The sequence below is a fragment of the Pezoporus flaviventris genome, unplaced genomic scaffold, assembly GCF_033815535.1.
Source record: "Pezoporus flaviventris isolate CSIRO_AGI_PZ_B2104156 unplaced genomic scaffold, CSIRO_AGI_Pfla_v1 ptg000026l, whole genome shotgun sequence".
In the NCBI taxonomy this organism is placed as follows: Eukaryota; Metazoa; Chordata; class Aves; order Psittaciformes; family Psittacidae; genus Pezoporus; species Pezoporus flaviventris.
This window is the reverse complement of record NW_026892574.1, coordinates 1,615,833-1,636,918: the sequence shown is the minus strand read 5'-3', so window position 1 is coordinate 1,636,918 and position 21,086 is coordinate 1,615,833. Positions and strand designations below refer to the sequence as shown.

At 40.4% G+C, this 21,086-nt stretch overlaps 1 long non-coding RNA gene across 5 annotated transcripts; it reads right to left on the bottom strand.

The window, feature by feature from the left end:
* Positions 1–2,601: 2,601 nt before the first annotated feature.
* LOC133271864 (uncharacterized) lies at positions 2,602–20,170 on the bottom strand. 5 transcript variants are annotated; one of them, XR_009744282.1, is made up of 6 exons: positions 19,876–20,170; positions 13,807–14,416; positions 11,502–11,629; positions 6,538–6,675; positions 4,466–5,825; positions 2,602–3,120 (listed from the first exon to the last, which is right to left on the bottom strand). It is a non-coding gene; the product is annotated as an uncharacterized LOC133271864 (long non-coding RNA). The 5 variants fall into 5 exon arrangements; XR_009744283.1 differs by lacking the exon at positions 19,876–20,170 and having other exon boundaries at positions 4,466–4,563; positions 5,642–5,825; positions 13,807–14,510; XR_009744285.1 differs by lacking the exon at positions 19,876–20,170 and having other exon boundaries at positions 2,602–3,105; positions 4,466–4,563; positions 5,642–5,825; positions 13,807–14,510.
* Positions 20,171–21,086: the final 916 nt, after the last annotated feature.

The following is a 21,086-nucleotide window of genomic DNA, read 5'->3' as shown; positions in this document are numbered from 1 at the left end:
CTCAAGTGGGCTGGACTGGGCTGAAGTGGGGTAAATTGGGGTAAAGTGATCTAAACGGGGCTGAATTAGGCTAAACTGGTCTGAACTGGGCTAAACTTTGCTGAATGGGCTACACTTGTCTGGGCTAAAATGGGCTGGGCTAAAATGAGCTGGGTAGGTCTGGGAAGTTCTAAACTTGGCTGGGCTGAGATGGACTGGCCTGGGCTGGGCTAAAATGAGATGGATTGGTCTGGGAAGTTCTAAACTGGGCTGAAGTTGCCAAACTGGGCAGAACTGGCCTGGAGTTGGCTGAACTGGGCTGGAGAGGGCCAGGCTGGGCTGAAGCGGGCTAAACTGGGCCAAACTGGACTATAGTGGGCTGAACTGGGCTGGACAGATCTGAACTTGTCTAAATGGGCCTGGACTGGGCTGGATAGGATTAAAGTTTGCTTGGCTGGGCTTCACTGGGCTGAACTGGACCAAACTGGGCGGAGTGGGCTGAACTGGGACAAACTTGGCTGGACTGGTCTGAATTGGGCCAAACTAGGTTTAACTGGGCTAAAGGAGGCTGGGCTGGGCTATATTGGGCTGGAAAAAGCTAAACTGTGCTGAATTGGCTAAATTTGTCTGGGCTAAGACGGACTTGGCTGGGCTGGGCTAAAATGAGCTACGTTGGTCAAGGAAGGGCTAAACTGGGCTGGAGTTGGCTGAACTGGGTCAAACTAGTCTGAATTGGGCTAAACTGGGCTAAAGGAGGCTGGGCTGTGCTATACTGGGCTGGACAAGGGTAAACTGTGCTGAACTGGGCTAGATGGAACTGGGATGGGCTGAACTTGGCTAAACCAGGTTAAACAGGGTGGAAAGGCTCTGAAGAGGGCTAAAGTGGTCTGAACTGGGTTAAACTGAGCTGGGCTTTGCTTGAGTGGGCTAAAGTGGGCTGCACTGGTCTGAACTGGGATAAACTGTGTTAAAGTGGTCGAAATGGGGCTGAGGTAGGCTAAAGTGGTCTGAACTGGGCTAAACAGTGCTGAATTGTCTAAACTTATCTGGACTAAGATGGACTGGGCTGGGCTGGGGTAAAATGAGCTGGGTTGGTCTGGGAAATGCTAAACCAGGCTGAAGTGGGCCAAACTGGGTTAAACTGGTCCAAACTGGGCTGAACCGGGCTGGAGAGAGCTGAACTGGGCCAAACTGGGCTGGAGTGGGCCAATCTGGGCTGGAGTGGGCTAAAGTGGGCTGAACAGGGCTGGACAGATCTGAACTTGTCTAAATGGGCCCAGACCAGGCTGAATAGGACTAAAGTTTGCTGGGCTGGGCTGAAGTGAGCTGAACTATACCATACTGGGCTGGACTGTTCTGAATTGGGTCAAACTGGGCTTAACTGGGCTAAAGGAGGCTGGGCTGTACTATACTGGGCTGGACAAGGCTAAACTGTGCTGAACCAAGGTAGATCGAGCTGGGCTGGACTGAACTTGTCCAAACTAGGCTAAACAGGGTTGAAATGCTCTGAAGAGGGCTAAAGTGGTCTGAACTGGGTTGAACTGAGCTGGGCTTTGCTTGGGTGGACTAAAGTGGGCTGGACTGGTCTGAAGTGGGGTAAACTGGGTTAAAGTGGCCTAAACGTGGCTGAACTATGCTAAACTGGTCTAAATGGGGCTAAACTGTGCTGAATTGGCTAAACTTGGCTGAGCTAAAATGAGCTGGGTTGTCCTGGGAAGGGCTAAACTGGGCTGAAGTGGTCTAAACTGGGTTCAACAGGACTAAGCTGTGCTGGAGTGGTCTGAATTGGGCTAAACGCTGCTGAACTGTGCTAAATTGGTCTGGAGAGGTCTGAATTGGGCTAAAGTGGGCTGGGCTGTTCTTGGCTGGGCTTAGTTGAGCTGGACTGGGGTAAAGTGGGCTGGACAGGTCTGAACTGGGCTAAAATGCAATGGATTGAGCTAAACCATTCTTAGCTGGGCTTAATTGCACTGGAGTGGTTTAAACTGGTCTGAACTGGTCTGAATTGGGCCAATCTAGGCTTCACGGGGCTAAAGGAGGCTGAGCTGGGCTATACTGGGCTAAACTGGGCTGGAGAAGGCTAAACTGGGCTGAAGTGGGCTAAATCGGGCTGGGCTGGGTTGGGCTTGGCTGAACATGGCTAAACTGGGTTGGTCTGAAGAGGGCTAAAGTGGTCGAACTGGGTTAAACTACATGTAATGCTACAGTTGAACTAAACCATCACATCTAACAGCTCTTCACAAGACCAGGCAGAGTATCTGAGCCCTACTTGATTAGGATCTTAAGAGAAGCTGGGTAACCAACCAAAATTCTTCAAGCTCATGCAGAGAACCCATCCCAACATCAATTTTGTCCTCTACATGACACCCCCCCCCCCCTCCTCCTTTGAGGCACCACTTACTTGTTTCTGTGTTCAAAGTGTTTCAGATTTCTTCCTCTGGTCATTTTTCCTGATAACACTATTTAAGGAATCTGGAAGTGGTGTATAGATGTGGTTTATATGGCAGAGGACTGTATCTGTAAAAACCTAACAAAAAGAGATTATTATCCCATTGTTAATATGGGGAGATGGGGACAGAAAGAAAAAAAAGACTCATCTGTGTCTGGCAACAGCAGAGACAAGATCACAGATGTGAGGCTGCAGAAAGCTATTCTAGCTAGAGAGGATGAAACATTGTCACCTCCCCTTTCTTACAGGCAGTTTTCCAGTTCTCAATTGGAAAAGGCAATTAAAAACGTCCTAACTCAGACTTTGGGCTTTTCTTAGTGGCAGTACTGGTGACAGCAGCCATCAAAAGGCTTTTAGTATGTTATAGCTTGTGCTGATGTTAATAGGTGCACTTGAACTCTGGGGATTAAAACACATCACCTATTACCAGATAAGATGAATAGGAAAACAAAAATGCAGGAGCATAAAGCATACAGCATCTACCAACACTCCAGTGAGGATTCATATTATTCACTCTACACACATACAAATATTTTCATTACAAAAGAAGGGAACTTCAATGAATGAAACAGGAAAAACCAGTGTGCTAACTGACCTTTCCAAGCATCTGCCATGGCCAATAGTAAATGATAGCTAGTGATGTTTTGTTAGACACTTTGGCTTGTCACCTCGTAAAGCTGAAACAGAAACAGCTGCAAAGCATGGGGAGGTGGAAAAAGTAGAGAAAAAACTGTAACTTCAACTGGTTTTAATAGGAACCAGCTTCGCCACTTCCACCCTTCTGGCATTAACGCCTCTAAGCCACTAGATGGCAAACCTCCCGTACGAAGACGGGCTGAAAACGTTGCGGCTGCTCAGCCCGGAGAAGAGAAACTGCGTGGAGACCTTACAGCAGCCTCCCAGTATCTGAAGGGGGGGCCTACAATGATGTTGGAGAAGGACTCTTCATCAGGGACTGTAGCGATAGGACAAGGAGGAACGGGTTTAAGCTTAAATAAGGGAAGTTCAGGTTAGATACAAGGAAGCAACTCTTTACTGTGAGGGTGCCGAGGCACTGGAACAGGCTGTCCAAAGAAGTGGGGAATGCTCCATCCCTGGCAGCGTTCCTGCCCATGGCAGGGAGGTTGGAACTAGATGGTCTTAAGATCCTTTCCAACCCAAACTATTCTATGATAATCCTAAATAAGAAGTTATCTTGTGTGTTGCTTCTTTACTTTCTAAAATATTAAATGCCTTCCTTTATTGTTCATGTCAGATATATGCAACTTGAACTATCATAATGACAAGTACTGTTTCTGGGGGGTAGCACATCTCAAATTCTAACCTATAAACCTGAATTACAAACGTGTTAATGAGAAGGTACTAAGGCAAAACATGTACATATTTTCTCCTTCCTATGCATTCTGTAAAATACTTCACAGTTTGTATTTGCTCCTGCAGGTCTGGTCTCGACTAATGCATTACTTGTGAAAATACAGAAGGGTTTTGGGAACATAATAGCCATAAAAAAGATACAGAAACAGATTTTGCAGCCATGAGCACTCACACTTGAAAAATCTCTACTAGCTAGTTCTTGGTATCTCTGCACTACAAAATCATGCCATGAGCTCCAGCCTACTTCCCCTGAGGGAAAACGTATTCAAAAGATATGGAGTTGCAGAAAGCCCACAAAAGAGACTTGTACTTGCTATGCAAACACATATGTTCACAAACACTATTTGTTTTAATAGACAGAAATAAGGCTCTGTTCATTAAAACAGTTTAGAGCTGCTGAATACTCATGAGAAATGATCCTCTTGTATTTTAAAATTCAATAAGAAGTGTTATTAAACTTGCTTTGACCTCAGCATGACACATTTCTGCATGAAATTGCCTTAAGACTTTTAAAATCAACAGTGACAATAACTCAGTGAAGATGGTAAAACACACACAGCGGAAGGACTCAGCTGGCAAGAGCTGGATTCTGAGAAGCACTGAATACAAGACATTCCTGTAAAATATTCCAGTTTCCTTTTCTTGAGTCACTTGGAGACTTACTTTTGAAGTAGATGGAGACATGCAAGAGTTATACTTAACAACCAAGAGGATCTCTGACACAAAATGGAGTGGTTTTGCTACTTTAAGTAATTCAGCACCTATAAGGAAAAGAATCACCTAATGGAATGCTTTAAAATGGTGGGAATATAGGATTTGTGAGTCACCATATAGTGCTTTCAAATTACATTTGTGCAACATTATATAATATTGTGCATGATCATGTCTTGAACAGAATTAATTATGAATCAGTATCTCTTCATGTCATTCATTTCCATCTCCCCTGAGAGCTGACTTCCATTCTTCATTGAAATAATCCCTCTGAGCAAGACAGTCATTAGTCTGCCAAATTGATAGAATAAAATATTCCCCCCTTTATGGGACCTCCTTTAGCACTCATGACAGCTAAGTGAAATACATCTTTTGGATTCCTCTTATTCCTTAGGGCCAAGCAAGGAATCTCTCTAATAAAAGAGTCCCAGCATATGTTTACCCATTCAGTTTCAGAATCTCCCCCACTATCCTTCAACAGCTGAACTTCACTTTCAGTACAAAGCCCTGAAATCCAATTAGAAAAAAACTCACTAGCAATACAGGAATACCACTGTCCAGCAGACTTCTCTCAACTACAGATAAGGCAAAAGGAGAGCTCCAAAAAGGCCTATTTATCTTTCAGTGGGAGGTCACCTAAAAGCAACTTTTCAATATAGGGGGATAATACTGAGAGTCAAAATGATCTCTGCCTCTAATCCAGATGTCCATACAGTCAAGCTACTGAGCCACCATTGGAACTGAAAACATGACTTGACCACAAGTCTCTCTGTTCAGACCAAAGTACAATTATCGTCTCCTCAAAGAGGTCCAAGGTTATCAGACAACTCACCTTGACAAGTCCTACTGTTCTCAGCTCAGTAGGAACAAGACTCTACTCTCCAGGTTTAGCTTCACTGCCATCCTAGCTGGATGGAACAAACAAACATAGGATGGCTTAGGCCTAAGGACACCACCTGTCCCCAGACACCACAGTTCTGGTGATGGACAAATAGAAAAAGATAAGTGAGATTAGTCATCACATGAGATACCTTTCTGCAAGTCTTCAAACACAAGATATTGTGCCATGCTAACAACATTAGGGGATTGCCTCAACCTTGTCCCTTAAGATTGTAAAGTAAAACTCACCTCTTGCTTCTCTGCTAAATAAGCTGTTGTTTTATTTCTTCTTAAAGACAAACCTTTTTCCAGCTTTGCCAATCAGTCTGTGCTTGTGTGCTGAGCAGCCAAGTAGAAAAAAATACTTCCCTTTGTTCAGCCAAGTTGCAACTGTATCACAGTTGAACCATGATGGGTCAACACATACCTGTAACTTGAAAATAAAGAGAAATTAACATCCACTCTCACTATGATTTGTTTGAGCAGGTCATTGTTTGGTTTTGGGTTTCTTTTAAGCAACAGGTATATTGAGCTAAATTCACAATTGGAATAAGCTACCTAAATATACCAGCAGCAACCAGCTATTGCCTCAAGCATTCTTGCTTCTTGCCTCCCTGTGCAGATGCATGCTTTAGCTGCAGAGGGTAAGAATTTGCCTACTACAACAGAAGATGCTGTCATCCATTACTGCATTCCTGACCACATCTCCATCCTGGTGAAAAGAATGGTTGCAGTACTGCCAAGACACTTGGGGATAAATTATTAGGCAGCTTCCTCAAATACAGGAGGTATGGCTTTAACTCTGTGAGGGAGAAAGGTGCTCTAGACACATTCAGTGGGCTCTGCTTCCTCCGAGGACCACATGAGCAGCTTGACGCTGGTATCTTTATATTTGCTATACTTCCTATGTTCCTAAGAATTTATGTTATGAAAAGAGCTGTATATCCTACTAGATATTTCATTTTACCAAAAAGTCAGCATCTCTACCATGAGTCATGGTTTGGCTTCTTGCCCAGTTGAAAGATGTTGAAAACAGTCAACTCTATAGCCCATAAAAGAGCAAACGTAACCCAATCAAAAACCAAAAGTAAGCCTTCCCAGGTTTATATAAGATGAAAATTCTTGAGAAAATCTTTTGCCCTTACCATTACTATTACCTTTATTTGCTGCTCTGCAGCTTCCAGGTCATGGCTCACAGCACAGTTCTTCCATCAGCAGATTTCAAAAGCACTGTGCACTCCACTATGCATTTTTTACATCTCCAATCCCCACGTCCATCCTGCCTAAACTTAAATTGAAAATTCTTTTCTTAGAAACCAATAATACCAGAGGCTCATTGAAAGAGATGTCACAGGAGTCATTTAAGGTTTTCATGTATGGCAGAATACTCCCACTCACATCCTGAAGAATGTGGGGAGGTTCAAACAAAAGGATCTAACCACATGTCAGACTAAACCAGCAATGCATATCATCTCCTACCCACACCATGCTTCTAAAGCTTCATGTCTGTTATGAAAGAAGTCTCTTTCCATCTGCAAGCAACACTCACTATTTCATGTTACCGGTCTTGCTGAGAGTTCAGTAGAAAAAGCAAGAAATTGTTAGTGGCAAAGCATTAGTGGCAAACTAACTCTTGAAATCCTTTTCGTCACAGAGAGCACCTTGCAGTGTTCCTATAGAAACATTCAGGAATACGTGCTCCTCTTGACTATTCCATTGACACTGTATCCTCAGACTCTGACTTCAATCAATTCATCCTCTCTCAGATAGTAAATTGTACTGGGTTTCGTTCTGCAGTATTGTTGACAATGTTTTCGAGGCTTACTGCAGCCTGGGAAAGTGTTAGGCAGGAAACTATGTGAGAAGTTAACCATATTTTGTTACTGTCATTCCGGCAGTTTTCCAGATCTTTATGTCACTAATTGCATGTGATTACTGACAAAAAGAAGAGAGCTCTTCTAACCATGATACTAAACAATGCCATTAATTCCATTCTACACACACAGAATACGTAATTTGCAACAAATCAGGCCCAAACTCTGAGGTGCCTTGGTAATCCATAATGACAGAAAGCGAACAATCCTTTTTCATTATGTACTCATGTATTTTTCATCATCTATTGGAATTAGCTCTTGTCCTTGCATATTCATTTTTCCAACATCCTTTTAAGTTATTCAAAAGGACATTTACATTAGCAGGATGAAACCTGTGGAATCTGACTTAAAGAAATGGGCAGTTTTAAAAGAACTTTGTATTTTTACATCCCCCCGCCCAGCAAGGACTCTCTGCTTTTTAGAGACCATCATCAGTTGGACTCCCCATTGCAGGCTTCTATAATTGCTTCTCTGTCCGAATAAAACTTTGCTTTAAAGTGCCATTTACTGGTTTTCTTCCTTAACATGACATAACACTTTCTTTCCTGTACCAACGGAGTGGAGCAGTTTGGGGGTGTTACAGGCCACTAAAACAGAAATCTGCATTGGTGGAATTCCTTCCGAATAGTTATAAGTGAATTTGTCAGTGGCAAACTCTGCTGAAGTGGTGAACACTTTTCAAAACCTCTGATTTTGTTCTAAGCATATTACTAAAATCACAGGTTGTTTCCTGCTTTTTGTGTAGCTAACAAATACATGAAGGTTCATGGCAGGGAGGAATCAGAATCACATCTCTTGCTTAGTCACAATCCAGACTTACCTTCAGTCACTTTTCATTTTTTGAGACACAATCTTGCATCATCAAAATCTTGCTCCATCATTAATTTAAAGGCAATTCCTTTTGATCACCTTAATAAAGTAGAAGCATATAAGGAGGTTGCAGCTGGGTAATGCACTGGAAGACACAAAAGCTCAAAATTCAGCTAAGAAAACAGCAAGCTCGCTCTTTGCTAATACCATCATCTCTGCTTTTGTCCTACAAATGCTAACATAGTAAGAACCACAGCTGTGCAAAAACCAAGCTCTCTGTTAATAGTGGGACACAGGCTGCTTGGGCATGGCTGCTCTTCCGCTGGTAAAGTGCTCTTTGCTATATGCTTCTTGTTTCAAAACTGAAAAGGAGATACTTCCCAACATGCAGTAAAACAAAAGAAGGAGAATAAAGTAACTTCAAAAGTGACTGTGGAAGGGACAACAGAAGAATGCTCAATACTTCAAGACCTTTCTTTCTCCTTTTGCAATACAATGAAAACAAATGAGACTTACAGCATCACTCATTTTTAAGACTGATGATTCTATATTTAGAAAAGAAGTCAGACACTGGATTTCACAACCATATGTGGAAAACATTAAAGGGAAAACTGGATGGGATTGCCAAGGCACTATGGGGCCAAGAATTGCTATTTTTTTTAAACCCACCCTGAAACACCAGTGTAAGGTGGGAATGTTTCACACAGCTCTCCTCTGTAACTGTCACTAACAATATGCAAAACCTGGCAGCACTGCGCTGCTCCAGAGGCTGAATTATGCTGGCAGCACCAGAACTAGATGGACAATTTTGGGACAGTTTCCAGTGTAACTGCCCAATCTCTGCCGGTTTGTGATGAAATAGGAAGTTTCAGTAAAAATTCCAGTGCAATTTTTGAGATGAATAGACAGTAGGTGGAAGAGCAAGGCTTCCCAGCCTTCCCTTGGAAGTGCATGAGAGGATTTTTACCATCAATAAGCAGTGCATGTCAGCCAGAATACTGCTGTAAACAGTAGAAAATTTGTGACTATATTGTTAACGTAGATAAAAATGAATGGCCTGAACATGCATTGTTACCACTTTCTTCTGAATATGTGCAGCAAGAATAGCAAAAAAAGTCTTGCTAAGAGCCCTCAAAATATTACTTATTAGTTCCTTCCTTTTTGAGGGAAGATTACACCCAGTAAAAATTTGTCCAACTTAAAAAGCCAAACATTCTTTTTTTGAGCCCATCCAGTTCTGCCAAAAGGCATATGGTCATGTTGGCACTTACTCTGCGCAATCCTTTGCACATTCAGAGCATCACATCAACATTGATTAATTGTCAGAATGCTCATATGAGACAAGCAAATAGAAATATGACAGCCAGATGCCACAAACAGCACTGTATTCAATCAGATCATTTTATTGCCATTGCTTTTCCCCCATATTTTCAGCCTCTATAGTGCAACCTCAGTTGCATATTCTCAAGAGGCACACAATACAGTACACATCTACATCACTAATACAAGTTGCAAAGTAAATGAATTGTGGGAGGTGGGGGGAATGGAGCTGACCATTCCTCTGTAAGATTAAAAACCATTTTGGGATTTTTATTAGAAAACTAGGCCATACAATTCCTAAACTTCCTTTTCATCCCAGTGTTTCTCAGGTACTTTGTCCTTCACAAGACAATATCTGCCTTCAGGGAAAACAGTATGTCCACTGTTCAAGCATTACAACTTGGAAGGGCAGAGGAGCAAATACAGCACACTTAACTAAGTGAAACTACAAATGGCATTTAGACTGAAATAATGCAAAGAGCCTAAGAGTGAACATCCTCCTCCTCTTAAAAAAAAATGGCATAGAGACTTTAAGAGCCACAGCTTGTCAGCATCTTCCTTTTCGTCATTGGAGGAGCATGCTGGCTCCTTAAAAGGATGTCTACATGATGCTTCCATTCTCTAAGGCAAAATATGAAAGGGGTCAAATGACTCATTATGGATCAAGACCTCACAGGACCCACTAATGCTGCATCCCCAGGCAGAGCGAGCACATGTAGAACTTACAATACTCCCATGGGAAGATACATACTGAAGGAACCAAGGGGAAATTGGGAAACAGACTGAAACCTGCCATGCTGGGAAACAGACTGAACAAGCTTACACTCTGAAAGGATGCAATATATGGCTTGAGTTTACAGTTTTGCCCTTGCAATCATAAGTTGTCCAGAACTGAAAGCAGTTCTGGTAGTAAGTCATACTCCCACTACCTGGAATGAAGGTGGTTGTTTCTTCAAACACCTTTGAAGAAATGTGGAACAAATCTGCACATGGCAGGACACCAACAGAGATTTCACAACTAACACCTTTATATTCTTCTCAAAATTAGCCAGGACAGCCATGTTTCAAAGATGACAGCTGTCTTGGCTGACTTTTAGACAAGCTACCCATGCAGTGACTCTTTAACTCTTTTCTGTCACATTATACAACTGCAAGCATTTACTTAAGACACATCAGTACAGGATGTACTCCAAATTAGTCCCTACATCGCATGTTAATGACTTCTGAAGGCACTGGCTTTAAGAGATTACATAGTGTGCTCCTACACCTACATAAATGTGGCATTTATCTGGCTATTGTTCTAGACTGTGTTGGTTGCCAGCTGTTGTTCTGGGAGTCAGATAATGTAAATAATTAGCAGGCAGCACATTCTTCCAGCTGCCAATGCTGTAACAATTTCTCAGATGTTATCCCAGAATTAGGTTTAGTCCTGATTATTAAGCACTTGATAATAATGTGTGGTAAAAGACAACTGTAACAGAATGAACAGTGTACAGGAAGAGCTCATTTTTTATCTCACTGGCTTTCTGCCTCCCTTTTCATCAAATTCTTCAGGAGTGGTAACAGTAGATTCAAAAGCAAATTTTCTGCATGCAGACAGTACTTTCTTAGCCCTCCTTCCTGCATTTCCATCACATCTCTGTTAATAGTGGTATGTTTTCATTAGTGATGGGGCATCGGTAGCTACTGCCACAAGCTGAGTCACATTCAGGTGTGCACTGCTATTCAGAAACAGATGTTTCCCTCTTACAGCTAACCACATGGGTTAGCAGTTCTACACAAAACCTGTCCACATCCGGTTGGGCAAACCACAGAGAGTCATCAGTACACTCACATCCACTCCCTCCCTGTACACAGGGCATTTTTAGGAGCCACCATGTATTTTAGAGGTGCAATCCACTGTGGTTTGATTTTTATGCTTCATTCTCAGAACCAGTGGACCCCTCCCTGAGGTTCTGTGAGCCCTGAGAGCTGCAGAAAGGTCTTCTGTCACTGCTCAGGATGGAATATAAGTTATTTTAGCCCTTGCAAGAGCCAATGACTTCATGTAAGCTTCTGAGTAGAGACAGATACCAGCAAAGCTGCTGGTACTAACATAAACTTACCTTTGTCTGGAAAAACAAGCCTTCTGCAAATGTTTGATGAACCATCAGACACTTTGCGAGGATCTGCACCTCATCATCACTTGTAGAGTGCCCAAGATCTGGCATTAGTGTATCTATGTTAATGAAGACTCGGTGTTTAAGAAAGAGATCAGCTCACAATTAAAACTATACTTCCAAAATGGGAGTTTAAAATTAGCATGTCTATAGGCTTTTTAAACTGGAGTATAAGTTGTAGTATATATGGACTGGAGCACATCCAATTAATAAAGATACAAAGTTCTTTAAGAAGGTAAAACCGCAGCCTCATATACTGTCTTAAACTTTCTCCAGTCACCCAAGCAATCACATTCACCCTAGTATAGTTGTGGACTTCAACTCGGAAAGCATTAAACGGATTCTAATCCAGTGACATACTATGTTGACTTTGTTGGGAGCATAATTAAGCCCCTGCTACTTGAAGTCTTCACCAAAAACTCTCCAAGTTTCTTTTAGTGTCACTACTGACACACTGACAAAGCCAAAAATATTCATTACTGTGTAGGAGTTAAGTGTTGTGGATACAGCAGATCTTAAGGGCTGAAGGCACTCAGTATTTGGATGCAATTCCTGGAAAAGCGTCAGGAAGCTTTTTCATTAACAGTGTTAAATCAGCAAGCACCATAACTTTCCAGTTACACAGTTATTAAGCTGATTTTTCAGTACCTGCAGAGGCTTCAAATGTCTGGAAAATATATTTTGTAAAACTGAACTACCAACTCTGACTATTAGAAGTTTACCAGATTATGTTCTGCTTGTACAGGAACATTTGCATTGTGTTCTGAGTATCAGTACTATTGCTGCAAAACCGATGTGGAGACTGCACTGACCTCTACTCAAGTTCAGCTCTGCAGGGTAATATATAAAAGTACTGTTCTGGGGCAATAGCTTAAAGATGAGGTAACTCATGTCTGAGCTTGACATATTTGATGGTAGCCAAGTCAACAGCCTGAAAATGTTAGCAAGGTACCAGAGCTAAACCCACTTTCCTCTCGGATGACCTCTCATTCCTTGCTGGAAGAAACCAGGATGAAAGTGTAGATCTGAGGTCTGAAAGATAGTTCTTTTCTTCAAAAACTCCATTTTTATTCTAATGCCACTACTACGAGGCTGCTGAAGATTATAAAATGTGTAATTACTCCAAAAGAGAAGCTGGGGGATAGGCAACAGAGTCCTTCAGCATGACTGACATTCTACTGAGGGGTAAAAAAAAATAATCCATGTGAAAGAGCTTGTTAGAATATGAGAGCCTATGAACTTGGGAGGTTTATCCAGGCTACAGACTATGCAGCAGCACCTTGCCTTTGTTGCGTTTCCCTGCGTAACCCTACAATGTAGAAGTGGCCTTGTAACATGGTTCATTTTAAACTGTGACTGATCAGAAACTTGACTGTGCTGATAATCCAGTTATGTTTGGGGAATTACTGTGTACTGGTTGATTAAATTAAGAGCTGAAGACAGAATTAGGTACCACTTGCCACAGATATATATCCCTGTAGGCTTGTGTACATGTCTCATGGTTTGCTGTAACAGGCTATGCAGCAAAATTCTGAAGAGACAGATGATACAGGCAAGAGCTGTTCAGGTTAATCTGTGAATAGGCAAGGCAGGAATGTAAGGGTGAGGTATAATACTCTCTTTGATTACAAAGAGAAACAAACTGGCCTAATAAAAACACATACAAGTCCCATTTTCAAAACACTGTCCCACTTCTGTCACCACTGGAAGACCCAAACCAAGCTGCAACATCAGGACTATTTCTTTTTCTACTGTAACTACACCAAATAAGCTGTGCTTGTTTGTTTGTGTGTGGTATACTTCACCGGCCATAGCTACACTGTCATTGTTTAAGATTACACCAAAAGAAAAGCAGTAAAAGGATGTCATTTTGTATGGGACAACCCTTGCACACCATTGGATGTTGCAGTTCTTACAATTAAATAAACGATAGGAACATGCCAGATGGCTTCTCTTAACCCGACTTTCTATCTCACAACAGATGTTGTGACTGCTATGTAAAATTTATAGTGGGAAAATTATATGCATTAATTATTGTCTTTCTTAAAGAAATACGTGTTGGTAGCAGGACAGATATTTGCAGCCAATTTGCTTCACATCACTGTGTATTTTTCAGAGATCTCTCCCAAGTATTTTAAGAGTGATTCAGCAGTAATTCCAAAACAATTCTCATAAATTCTTTACCATGTTTGGACATAGAAACTTCTCCCCCCACCCCCTTTTTTTTTTATTTTGGAGCATGCACTGCAACTTACCAAATGCAAGATTTCTGGTGCAACTTGAAAGCGAACTGTATTCTAGGCTTGCAAATGATCGGTGATTTCAGTTTGGGATTAGCAGCTCACCAGTCAAGAAGAACTATTACTGGTAGAGAGAAGGCTGCGAGTCAAAACACAAGGCTGGATTCCCAGTAGCATTCAAGACCTGTGAATTCAAGCACTCGGCTACATTTAAGCATTTTATTTTCCATTACATACAAATACTTCACAAGGATAATATAGCAGAGGACAAAATGTACTGCGTGCATATGCAAAGAATAAACTAGTTAATAGTGAAAACTTTTGAGATTTGCTGTGAAATCCTAAGAACCGAGTTATGCTTCTATTCTATAAAACATTCATAAATATGCATGGGGTTGTGTTTTGGGCAAGAATTGTTGCTGAAATGAAAGCTCAGGGCACACAGCTCTTAAATCTTCACTGACGGATGAAGATAAGATACAATTTCTTCTCAGGCAAATTATAAAATGCCTGATTATTAAATTATGAATTAGTGAAATTCTCACATATTTCATCCATTGCTGTTAAGTAGTTTAAGATGACAAAGGTTCTATTTGTAACCAACTTCCAGTCCTGATATTTCTACAAGGTATACAGAAATTGAATAAAGTTAGTTGTATGAAAACTGCATTTTAACAAAGAGTGCATTAGACTTAACAAGGAATAATAATAATAATAATAGAACCCCAACAACTTGTGTTAATAAGTGTCCTGAGAGTAACAAAAAAGTAGACTGTGCATTACTCTGCTTGGTTTTCTGAAAGGAACGCTCCTGCCTATCCACTACTTGGGCAGTGGTATTTTGTCTCGAGATGTATATGGGTTAAATGCCTCGAGCAACATTCTCAAAGGCAAGTTAGTTGCTGTAACCCACACACAATACAGAACAAGCAGAAAATAATATATTTCTTTAAGTTACTGACCTCCAGATCCAGACGGACGCAGTAAATTAACAGATAGCCTAAGGGACCGTAAAAACCAATGAAAGACATAAACCATGTATACTATATTAAATGCCAGACTTCAGGACCAGGCATTGATTTTTATTGTTAAACTGCATTACTACTGCTGCAGCACAAGATTCACTAGAGACTTCTGTATTGATTTTGTCGAACAGCAATCAAGAGTTCAGTTTTTAATGGCATGTAGCTCAAACTGAAGTTCCCACTTACTGCACAAAGGTTTTAATCAATTAAGTCTTCCCATTACATACTCTCATTCACCCTGTATAACTGTCCTGCATAAAAACATAAAAGAATGACAATGTCATTTTGTTATCATTAATACTCCATGAAATTCCCTTTACTCATTAATTTAGTAACATTATAGATCCTCAGTGTGCAAGGCTTCAGAAGCAGTCTAAAAATCCTGTCACAGATTTTCTGCGTGACTGCTCATCTTTGCAACTTGGAATTATACAACTGTAATGAAAGACAAATCAAGTATTGGAGAAAATTAATTCCTTCAGTTACACAGCACTCTGACAGTCGACTTGACCTTATTTCATGGGGTCCAATTAAGATTCCTCTGCCATCTGAGGTTTAAATGCCCACTATTGATCACAGCTCCAGCATTGAAGACAATAAACCCTTTCTCCATTACTCCAAATGAAACATCCTTTATCTTTGGCAAAGATGATGAAATCACCAAAATAAATCCACCATAAAGCTGAAAAATTACTACCAATTGCGGACTTTGCGGCACATAAACTGTTCAAATTGTGCATGACTACTCCACACGTGGAATTACATGTACAGAAATTCATTCTGGTTTTACATTTGCAATCTCTGCGTGATAACTTTTGATGGAGACAATCTGTTGCTACCATAGAGCAAAGCTATGAAAACCTGAAGCAGTACTCATACACTTGCTGAGTCCACTGCAAAAGCAGGGACAGATATAAAGTATAATTATGTGGAGGGTTAGATTTTGAGGAGACAAATAATTAAGAATTCCAGCTGATAATATGAAACAGAGGGAACTAATAAAAAACCATTGGTGTGAAAAACAAGATACAGAGTGGTTAAAATATAAACAAGATATGAGCTTATGCCTCACAAATGAAGCAAAATAGAATAAATCATGACATATTTGAAATGTTAAAATGAAGGAAAAAAAACAACTAATTAAGACTTGCAGGCAATAAATGACCATTATAAGCTTATGAATTGACAGCACAGTCTGAAAGGATTCAGATACATAACTAAATGACAGGCAGTGCTGCAACAGGAAAGTAGCTCCCTTGATACAAAGCACAAAGTATGAAAATTAGCCAGCTGGGTTAGGTGTAAATAGCTTTTCACACCTTCCTAGTAAAAGGGCAATTGGGATCACTTCATAAAAATAGGTGCTGACAGAAACCAGCTAGTGGACTCTCTGGTTAGTGCTCAGATTAGCTCCTCTGAATGTTAACATACAGATGTGACTTTGACTGTGGAAAATGCAAAAATTACTGCTGGGTAAACAAAAAAAAGAAATATGACAAGAAAAGAAGAAAATTGGAACAAATAACCACCAAAGGAAAAAAAAAGGGGTCTTGACCCTTAAGTCTGCAACCTCTGAAGAACTAGAAATGTGAACAACAAAGAGCAAGGAGCTTCCTGAAAAACTAAGTGATAAACCATTTCTGATGCTGAGCAACCTAGGAAAAGAACTAAAGCAGATGTAATACATTCTCTATTTAAAAATTCAACCTGTTTTCCAACACTGTTGAAACTGTTCAACTCTTCCCCTGAGAAGAATGCTCTGTGCAATGTATGTCATGAAGTACTCTATGAAGTGATGAAGTTTCTGATAAGAAGTGATAATTGGCCACAGTACCAAGGCAAACTGAAGTTGTGTGTTAACTCCCAGAACTGATCACTTCCCTGAGTTTGAAGTTTTAACAGAAGACACATTCAGCTGTGTTACTGTGCTGAAATTACTGTCCATGGAGTCCAAGTTAAGCAGGAAGATTACCAGAAAGTGATGATAGTTAAACTGACACAAAGATGAAAATAATCATTCTGCTCACACCTTAAGAGGACTGAGTGGCAACTACATGCTTCATTTACAGTGTGGCAGTATCTTCTGGAGGCAAACTGAGCTGCCTACCAGTGAAGGGCTACAGAGACTACACATTCCAATGTTTCAGTGAGAGGAGCTTTTCCATGCAAGCCATCAAGACAGGCACCAGAACTGGTCAGGTGCAGCAGTCCAGAATTCAGCAGAGGCCAACAGGTTTTAAAGAGTAAGAAGCATTACTAACATGAGCAGACATTGTTGCCGCACATCAATTTTCATTAGAAATGTACTTAGGAAGTGCAACACTTTCAGTTTTGTAATCCCCATCAGCATGAGCTGGATTTCTGGGATGTCTCGCAAACTGAGTTGCGCGTGGTCCTGCCCGTGTTTCCTATTTTAAATCACTCAAACAAACATGAGACACTATGCACCTCAAGCATAGGGAGCCAAGTGACTATTTTAAGGAGAAAAACAACACCATAGGTCCATCAGGTTATTCAACAGCAATAAATGTTTCTCTACGTAATGAAACATGAACATTATACTAGCCACACAAGACTGCCATACCCATTTTGTGCCACTAAGCAACACAGAAAGGAAATGCAACCCAATATATGAAGGCAATGATCAAAACTAACCTGAAAGTACCAGGGGAAAACCAAGCCGCACATAATCCTTCAAACTTCATAGAAGAGTGGTATGCTCTTAAAAGAATTTAATTAAACAAACGGGTTTTGGCAAACAATGAAGTACGATACGTTCACAAAACATGGGTAAGAGCTGTACAACCAATAGGACTAAAAGGAAAGCAACACTGCCTTTTAAAAGATTTAACTGCTCATACCATCAGCAAGAAAAAGCCATCAAAATTTGGCTGCTCTTTCAGATGCATTCCACTTCCTTTCATCTTGAATGAGTTCTCCTCAGGCTCCCATGAAAAAGCAGCTTTTTATTGGACAGGAATAAACCAAATAAACTGTGAAGCTAATATAAAATGCAGCTCCTTTTAAAATCTCAAAATAAGACCTATTCCTTTCCTCCACCCACCAAACCTTGCCAGACAAGAGCTACGTAATACTGGGTAGTAGCAAGGCAGGAGAATGAGCTTTTGTGGGAAGAACAAGATTGCTCTTACTTTCAGAACCATATTTCAGGCTGCCTTTACAAAAACGAGGGGATGATAAAAAAAAAACAGCTTCTTGAAGCCAGATTAATGGACACTGAAAGGTCAGTCTGGAGACTCTGTGCCTGAGTCATAAGCAAACCAAGACTCCACTATCCTTTATGTTCTGTATCACAGCAAGGAAATTATCTGTGCTGTATATGGAAAATCAGTCGCTCTGTTATTGTATACAACTGTGGCTTATAAATGAAAAATTAGATGCAGGATGCACAAGATCTGTGTGATTCTACTACAAACAGTACTTTATATTAAAACAAACTTCATAAAACAGCATTCATAATCTCCATAAAACAGACCCAAAAACCTAATCTATGTGATCCCCCCAAATCTCACATCTTTTCTGGAGTTGCTCCTGTTCCTTTCTTTTTTCTTATTAAGATTATTCCTTATTGTACTGGAATTCATTTACAGTTCTAAATGGTGTTTCTTCCTGTATTCTTTTCTGTGAACGAAGGCCACATACTCAGCATTATTTGCTACTTTCCTCTACTCTCTGCAGAGACTTCAGGCATTCACTTCCACAAAAGGACAAGATGTTATTCTTGATGCCTTTGTTTCTCCAAAACAGCAGCAGCAACAAACACACTATCCACATCACCAGAGATGTGGCAGGCACCTCTGAGAAAAAAAAAAAAATCCATAACAAAAAGCAAGGATTAGATATTCTTTACCTTTGGGCTAGGAAAAGAAGTGCCAAAAGCATCCCTGACACAATAAGCTACAGTTTCAGATGTTGCTATGCCTCCATTTGATTACAGAACGTAGAAGAGAGCGCTTCATCACCACTGATATTTATTTCCAATCGTGGGAGTGAAATGACAACTGACACCCAGTGGGAAATGAAGCACAAAGACTTTAATTGCCCACCTGTGCTCATACCTAGATCATGCTAAAAATGCTGAAGGACATGTCAGCCTTGTCTGCATGCCAGTTATAATCCCCAAAATCCTGCAGACAGCAAGGACAAGCTTGCTGAGAAATGAATTTAGCCAAGTCAAATGTCTTTCCAAGCATGAATCGAGCCATATGGTTTTCCATGTAACACGTCTATAGCTTAAATTTTCACCTGACATACTTAAGACTCAAAGGAATAAATACATGCATTTTCTCACTGAAGCGCCTGAGGATTCTATCATTATTAGTAATATTATTGTTCCCAACAAATAACCGTTACCTTCTTATATATCAGTTCACCTCTGTGAACTAATTTCTAAACTAAGAAAGAAAAACCTGATTCAGAGCTCAGGCTCCCCATGAAGTATTGCCTGTAAAGGACCATCACTAGACTGCCTGATCTGTGTATGGCACAGCAAGATTCTGGACTTCCTCACTTGCTGTTGAGGATCTTTTTCCATCAGGCACCTTAGGGCTCTGCAATCTGTGCAGAGCATTAACAAATCACAATGCTCCTTGTTTAAATCAGAGTGTTATCTTAGACCTATTTTGCCCTTGCTTTATATACATGTGACAATAAAGTGTGTATCACCTGAAAATAAGATCCTTAAGTCAGTTGTGGAAATAGAGGTAGGAAGGAAGAACTGCTGTAAAACATTAGGAAGGAATGATACTAGGGGTCTTTTTTGCTTTCAAGAAGTAAGAAAGATATTGGGAAGGAAAGAAAACAAGAGTCAGGTAGAAAAGCAATGCTGAGAGCACTCAACAATAAGGAGCAGGTATTGGATATGCACTGTATTTCATATCAAAGGAGTACGTAAAGCTACATTTGCTCTATAAAGAGCATAAAACCAAATAAGAGATGTGGATCTATCCAAACAGACATCATTAAGACAGATGCTGGAAAAAAAATCAAAATATGTAAAGTCAGTATTAATGTATAACACACATTAAATCTCACCTATCTCATTACCAAGACTTGTAGCAGGTGATTTTGTGAAGACTGAAGCAAGAGTACTTCACATTTACTAATCTCAGTTGCAGACCTCAAGCATTCTTCTCCCATAATCATGTTTGCTGTGGGAGGATGTGGGGGCTGTAATTGTCCCACTGAGGGCTTCTGACAGATGATCATATTTCAGATAGCTGAGCCTGTGAATCTGTAAAATTTACTTTGACTTACTACATTAAAAGTAAAACAAAGCACTCAGAACACTGGCAAAAAAATATGAAAATGTCTGCTCCTAAAAAGATGCTCTACAAAATGAATCTTTTTTTACCTTAGCCATGTAATTTTAAAGATTCCAAGTAAATACAGCGAATCTTACAAAAGTCTGGGATGCAGGGAGTCAGCTGCTATGAAAATGAAGCTGAAAAGTTTCAAACACTCGTACTATACACAATACATAAAAGTGAGGCATACATTCACAGAATCTAGGCCTCCATTTTAAAGGCTATTTTCTCTTAACAGAGACTACTGTTACAGTATTGAAACCAAGCAGCTCTGGATGCAAATTCATACCAGTCTGTACAGTTATCCATACATACCTTGAAGTTATTGCTTTGCTCACACTGTTTGGAAGAGCATCAGGTAACTGTTTGATGATGTTACATATGTTGGACATATGTGCTCCAAATTAAATCTGTACAAAAAGAGCAAACAACATTTTTAGATTAAACTTCGAAAGAGGAAATGAAGCTGCATTCTTGGCCTTCTGCAATATAAGACTTGTCCTTTTGGAAATGTTCATAAAGCAGTCAGTTAGCTCAAGATAATGCCATATGTTCAAAGTCAAAAAACACTTTTTCCCCAAAGGGGCAAGTTAGGACTACTGGTGCTGGAGAAGGAAGAAATACTTGATTCACTGCCAGTGTCTGAACTCTCAGAACATTGCTGATCGCAGCTCTGAGAATCAAGCTCAACACCAGAGCAGCTATTTATTTTTGTTAACTTGTTCATAGTTTTCCAACTTTTCAACTCACATCACCATTAGGAAATTTTAGCCTTCCCATCCTTCACAGTCTGGCTACATCTTTTTCCCCACCAGAAGTGGTATATGAGGGATATTTGTAGCTCTGCCACACATTTGTAACACTCCTTTTGTAGCATTAGCTTGAGTATCTGTATCCATGATTGAGCATACACTTACAATTAATGAATGAGGTTTCTTA